The sequence below is a fragment of the Argiope bruennichi genome, chromosome 1 (genome assembly GCF_947563725.1).
Source record: "Argiope bruennichi chromosome 1, qqArgBrue1.1, whole genome shotgun sequence".
Taxonomy (NCBI): Eukaryota; Metazoa; Arthropoda; class Arachnida; order Araneae; family Araneidae; genus Argiope; species Argiope bruennichi.
The window spans coordinates 108,537,836-108,545,608 of NC_079151.1; positions in this window are offsets into that span (position 1 = coordinate 108,537,836).

Consider the following 7,773-nt stretch of genomic DNA (forward strand, 5'->3'; position numbering starts at 1 on the left):
TACCGGGACTCGAACCCAGGACGCCCAGAACACGGGGAAGACGCCGGCGAGTTATTTCTAAATGTATTAACTGTGTTAAAACTTTTCTTTACTTTGCCAGTTACTACAGCAAGTACTGAGCACTCTTTCAGCAAATTAAAATTAAAAAAGAATAATCTTCGGTCAAGCATGTGTTCAGAACGATTAAATGCACTTGATGAATTAAGCATCAAAAAAGAAATTGCAAAAAATTTTTAATTTTTCAGAAGTATTTGATGAATTAGCAGAAAAAAAATCACGCATTAAATAAATATACAGAAATATTGTATTGTTACAAACCTGTAATTTTGCTTCCCAGCACTAATAGTGTCATCGAATGAAAGACTGTTTTACGGTCATCATCGATGATCGTTTTACGGCGCTGATCGGGTGTCGCTTTAGTGATCCCAGAGTTTAGCGACAAACTTGGCGACCATTTGACTAGTTGCGGTGACGAATTTGGCGACTTCGGCAACAAAACGGATAATGCTCGAAACTTCGATAATTTTGTCGACTCCCCCCATTAGGAATTCTGATATGCCTGATTGGTCTGGAAGATTCTAGGCCCGCTTCCGGGGAACTATAAAAGGCCGGCACTCTCAAGCTGTTTCGTCGTAAATTGTAGTCGGAGTCGCCGACAAGTAACTAGTCTTCGACAAGATAGCGAAGAAACAGTGGAGTGCCAGCGTTGTGTGGAGCGAGTACTGAACTGCTGTGTGCCGAATCATGTTGTCTACTGTGGAGAGAGCGTCGTATCGTGTGTGTAGTAGCCAGTTGTAAGAAGTAGCAAGTCGGCAGCTGAAGCGAGGAGATAGTGAGAAAGAAGTTCAGCCTTTGGAAAGACCATAGAGCGAAGCTCCAAGAATCCCCTCTCCTGCTGGATTCTGTCTGGCCGCTTCATGTCATGTGGACAATTACTACTTGTGGGCTACTGTCGTCTGTAGTGTGCTACTGTGTGCTGTCCTGTGTTCGTCTCTGCTGTAAATATTTGTTGTATGTGTACTCGTCGTCTTTGTATTAGTGTCTTCCTGTAAATAAACGGTGTTGTCTTCTACTGAGGCCTGTTGATTGTCACCATACACCATGCACCCACTATCAAAAGAACTCGGCGGTGGAAAATCCGTAACAATACGTTCAGATTTTTTTTTTCTTTACAAAAAATTAGGGCTCTAAATTACTTTTTGCACCCCGGCTCCTTTGAAGAGAAGGCCGGCTGTGACCATAAGCCCTTTAATCTACTTTGTGATAACCGGCTATAAATATATGGCGACGAATTATATTATGAATTTGTCAATTTTTGTCACTAAAATTTTTCAAATTCAAGTCATTATAAGATTAGCCCATCAGATTTATGATTGTCAACTCTACTGATTTTCTGTATATGTGATTTCTTCAACAATTCTTTGTCAAATAAATATTTTAAATTCTTTTTTTTATTTTTAGGATAAAAAAGATATAATTCTTACGTATATCTAAACAACATTGCAGTTGTTGCTACCTTAAATACACGTTCTGCATGTTCTGAATTTGATGCTTGTAGTGAAATTTTCGGGCATTAAAACGTAGAATCGAAAATTAAGTGTGTAGTTTTGTGCACTTAAGAAAAGTTCATTATTTGTTTCATACTTGAGTAGCCTCTTAGCCGATGCAGTACCACAGAACTGCACCATTGCCCAGGGAACACCACGTGGAGGTGGGCTACTTTTGTTCCCCGCCCACCCACCCTCCATCGCTGCATCCGAAGACAGTTCTGATCTGAAAACTGCATCGGGCAGCCGATGACAGTTTTGATGTTAAACTGCGTCCTTCTGCGACCGGTATCTCACTGGAATGTCCAAGGCTAAGCAGAACTGGTAGATCGCAAAGGATTCTACAACTGGCACTCCGACAGGAGCCATCCGTGCAGGCAAACCCAGAGCAGAACACAGCTTGTAGACCATATAGGATTCTACAACAGTGATATCAGGCTTCTGGATTGCAGATGGAGCCAGTTTCGCTGGAAGTTCTAAAGCCTGGCAAATTCTAAATACCGTGTAAGAGTGAACCACTGGGACGGATTCTACTCTAGTCGCAGGTGGATCAGATGGTGTATCAACATCTTGATCCAAATCGGGATCGAAAAACAGATCTCCGATTGAGGGTAAGTGGGGGAACATGTAATATTTCAACAGTTCCAAGATCATCCATAGGACGATCGATCCAATGATGGCCGTAGCCTCATTGAAATGTACACAAAACACACCAAGCATAGCTCAGCAAAAAAAGTCACACAACGATCAGTTGCAAAAAGAGAAATGATTCTTAACAGAGCAGCAGAAAGTAGATTCATTGTTTGATCTATTATATTGTTTGTACTTTGTGCGTTTGTTTAACATTAAACAGTAAAATTTCTGCTAACAACAATAATACGAGTGATTGTTGAAACCTTCTACTTCCAATAACAACTGAAATATAACCAATGATTATTACTAAGTTAACAATGGAATAAATCTAATAATCAAGCATAGAATACCAGAGGGGGACAAAAAAGGGAGTTAATATCTAATTAAATTATGTGGGTTTTAATTTATATATTTTTTCGAATATTAACTAGATTTTTCATGAGGGATTTAAAACGAATACTATCGATAGAGATTGAAATTGATTAAAATTTGTAAAAAATGTGTTGAGTAAAATTTGTGAACAAATTTCCTTTTTACTTAATATGTTAAGAAATACGTTTCTGCCCTTTGCTGTATTTGAGGTAAATTGCCATCTCATGTTAGTGTAATAATTAGTTAACCAAAGTGGGAGGTAAAAGAAAAGCGAAAGAAAAAGAGAAGAAATGCTCTAAAATATACTGAAAGAGAAAATTCAAAACTAATGCAGAAAAAAACATCAATTCAAGAAGCACCAATTTTTAAAATCCCTTACATCAGCGTTTAATGCTTCCTAGAATAATGAAGAAAACTGAGTATGCATTTTGGACGCTCATTTGTCAACCAAATGAAACTCAAAATTTCATATCAAAGTATTTTAATGATAAGATCAATTATCAGATTAAGTCACTGTTACTACGTTTACACGTTTGTGAACGAGCAGATCGGCAGACGTTCAATCCAAATTTGAAATACTTTAGATGTTAAATTGACGGCCTAGGGGTAGCGCGTCTTCCCTGTGACCTGGGCGTCCCGGATTCGGGTATGATTGATCTTGCCCTTGTGTTCTATCTGTGAGAGTCCTCCTGTGAAACGGGGTTGCGCTAGCGAGTGTCTGAGTGCCATCTTGATATGAGCTGGAAGTCAGACTTCTGCGCTCGGGCGTTCAGGGGGTCTTTACCTTCAGAAGCTACTGGACCCCTCTTTCCGTTGTAACGCGGACACGACATCATCACATGTTAAATCTGTACATCAAATAGTACTCGTTTAGCGTTTTTCGTTTTGTTGCTATGGTGTTAAATTACTTTCGGACCACCGAATTGACAAATTACTTCTGAATGCACTTCGTTCAAAATTTGATATAAATTTAAAAATCTGAAGTAGAGACCATATACAAAATTTCATCCATCAAGCTGAAAACGCTTTTGAGCAATTGCGTTCAATCATAGGCGTGATTTTATTTTAAAAATAAGTTTCTCAGATTCTGGGAGATCTAAAACGCGCTGATTCGTCAAAATGTGGAGTTCGAATTTTTTTTCCTACTATTATAAGTGCAAACTATAAAACAATATTTAAATTATTATGTATAAACTGTATCTTTTTCTTATTATAAGTCTTGGCTAGGCACACCGCCAACTCATTCTTATTTGATTGACTGTTGACGAGTTTTCAGAAAGTTGGCACGATTTTGTCATGTTTCGCAAGTAACTCGACATTAATCTTAAGTCTTACCGAACCTTTAATTACTATGTCTTACTATAAAAAGTATCCAGAACCTGAATTCTAGCTCCAAGTGGCACAAATAATGCTCAAAACCAGGAAAATGAAGTGCAATCATTCATTTTGTTAAAATTTAGTTATATGAAATGTATTAAATATAATTAGTATTTTGTAGTTATTTTCATTCTCTGTTAAACTCGTCTTTAATTAGGAATCTGTTTCATACATGAAAAAACTTAATATTGAGAAAAATGATAGTATAAATAATTTATATATCTTCTTCCTACATTTATCCTTTAAACTTTATACATGATTTCAGTCTTAAACCCTTAGGAACTACAAAGACGCCAGAAAAATTTTAATTTATTCTGAGAGATTAAGCGCTATTGAAGGTGTTTGCGTAGCTGTCGTCAGGCTTTGTCACAAGACACAAAATATGAACTGGAGAAATGTTCCAAAAACTATGTAAAGTTTTATAACACAGATGTAGATGAAAACCTAATCCAAGAATTTTATTTGTTACGGGATTTGATTTTGAATGAAAGAGATGTAAATAACGCACAAGACATATTGCAATGCATACTAAATAATAATTATAATGAGTTATTTCTAAATGTATTAGCTGTGTTAAAACTTTTCTTTACGTTGCCAGTTACTACAGCAAGTGCTCTCTTTCAGCAAATTAAAATTAATAAAGAATTATCTTCGATCATTCAGAACGCTTAAATGCACTTGATGTAGTAAGCATCGAAAAAGGAATTGCCAATAATTGTAATTTTTCTGAAGTAACTGATGTATTAGCTTAAAAAATCACGAATTAAATAAATATGCACTAATAATATATGTTCAGATTTTTTTTTTTTTTTTTTTTGCTTTACAAAAAAAATTAGGACCCGAAATGACTTCTTTTACCCAGGTCCCTTTGAAGAGAAGACCGGCTCTTATGTAGTTAATTTTGGCTTAAACTTTGACAGATATATTACAGATACGACATTACAGAGAACTGTACTACACTATAGATATAAACTGAAATATAGATATTATACCTGTGTACCAAATTTTACCCATCTAATTATCTTTGTTTTGTAATTATCATGTAAACTTATTTTCGAACTGACTGACAGACAGACTTCCTCTGAACAGATTTTACTCAAAATGTGATAGAAATCTGCAAATTTGGTGTAAAAATCATATGCCAAATTTCATTTATCTAGCTCAAAGCGTCGTTTTTTTAGTTATTTTTGTCACAGACGCATAGACAGGCGGACATTTCCTAAAAATACAGAAATCTCGAATTCGAGTTACAATTCGATTACAATTTTTTCTCTATATTTCGTATGCGAATAAGAAAAAAATTACTATCTGATAATGAATATTTCATGAATAAAAAGTTAATACCTAATCAAGGGGATTGAATTTGGAAACCAAAAATGTAGAATTACTTTTCATCGAACGAATATCAATTAATTTATGTTACTAAATTTACTATTAGCAGGAATTCCGATAAGACAATAAAATTCTTTTTTTTTGTTGCTATTTTTATAATTTAGGCTTTATTAAATAAACTCTAAACAAGATGATGGTAATAATTATAATTTTACTGCACCCATGTTTGTTTTGTATTAATTTTTAACGTTATTTTGTTATTAATCAACAATATACTTATCGTTGAGCAAATACTGAATACTGAACTTAATTGAGAATCTACCAAACATTTGTAAAATTACTTTTCATCGAACGAATATCAATTAATTTATGTTACTAAATTTACTATTAGCAGGAATTCCGATAAGACAATAAAATTCAATTTTTTTTTTACTATTTTCATAATTTAGACTTTATTAAATAAACTCTAAACAAGATGATAGTAATAATAATAATTTTATTGTACCCATGATTGTTTTGTATTAATTTTTAAAGTTATTTTGTTATTAATCAACAATATACTTATCGTTGAGCAAATACTGTATAGACTTAATTGAGAATCTACGAAACATATTTGTACAGCATTTTCTACATTCAAAAATTTTTTCAAAACATTTATTTTTAATATTCTAGTTTTACAGCAATGTATTTAAATTTGGAGCAAGTTTCTGCATAAAGCATAGTATTAAAATATAGGGACATAAAAAGAACTATTTTTAATCAAAATCTTTACTAGTAAACATAATGAAATTGCTTAAACCTTGCGTTCATAGCATTTCCTGCAAATGCGGAAATTTAAATTTTTCTTCATTCTTATTTATTTTCTCATAACAATTAATAGAAATTTGAGAATAACAACATCAATTACGCAATTGCAATTGGAAAAAATAAATTGAGATATCAAGAAAAGAATTTGGCTAATTATAGCGAAATTTTGAAAAATATTCTTTTTTCCTTTTTCTATAAATGCCTCAAAAAACGCAGAAAATTGCTATCTTTTGTTCCGATGCTATTAATTTTGTCTATTGGACTCATAATGATATATTAGTTAGATATATCTGCACTAAATAAACACTTTCTTTAAAAATAAACAATAAAAAATAAACTACAAGAAATTCTGCGTCATCATTTTAAGCTCTATGTTGAAAGAATTCTGATATTCGATCTGATTATTCTGATAAGATGATGTTAAAAACGGATCACGTTGTATGTGCACTAGTGGTAGAACCTTTCCTTCGGTTAGTAAATCGATAATTTACATATTTCTATATATATATATGATTCTTCTAATTTCACTTTTATAAACTTGTTTAAATTTACGATCATTGACTTTTCTTAAAGAATTTGAAACACTCACGCGTATGTTAATTGCACGCGTGTGTTTTCAGTCGTCTTCTTTTTTTAATATGTATTTACAAAGTGTGTTCTATGACCTATCTTTAAAAACAAAATATTTATAACGATATTGTTTTCTAAAAGGCAAACTGCTAAAATTTTGCAGTTAAAAAATATTTATAAAACATGTAACTTCGATTTATATATTTTACACACCTAATTATACATCAGGATTTTTAATATTTTAAATAGACAGTATAATAGTCAGTGCAATTTCAATTCAAAAATAATTTCTTTTCAATTTAAATTTAGTGATTTTACAGTTAAATGTTGATAAAATGGAAGAAATATAATCAATCATTAATCGTCAATTTCAGAAACACTAGAAAAAGATATCCTTTTATTATTTTACTTAATTGTTGATGAAACCTATTTAGTATTACTACTTATTAGTTAGTTTTTTATGAAATGGAAGAAATATAATCAATTATTAATTGCTATTTTCAAAAACACTAGAAAAAATATCCTTTTATTATTTTAGTTAATTGTTGATGAAATCTATTTGGTATTACTACCTATTTAGTTAATTTTTCATGAAATGGAAGAAATATAGTCAATCATTAATTGTTACTTCCAGAAACACTATAAATAATATCTTTTTATAATTTATCAAGAAAAATTCATTAATACATCATATTATTTAAAGTTCGAATAACAAATAATTCAAAAGTTAAGACAGTTGTGTCTACTAATAATGCAGAAAAATGTGTGTGTTGAAGCTCAGAAGGCTAAAGAAATTGACCTAGACCTACCAAATTTGGTATATATTTTCGTTAAAGAATTAGAAAATGCATTTCAAAGTGAGTTTTTAAAATTTTTATTAAATATTTAACCAAGAAAAGTTAAATTACATTTTAGTCCTTTTTGGAGACAGATAGCAAAATCATTATAGCAAAAAAATAATTTTTGAAACCGTTTTGTATTTAAAATATTACTTTTTTTAATGATAATCTACTTATATAGAATGTATTTTTTTTTTTTTTAATTTTCAAAACTCTTGAAAACATTTTATAGCATATCTTCAATAATATACACTGAGTGGCCGAAATATTATGACTACCTAACAGTTTTATGCAAA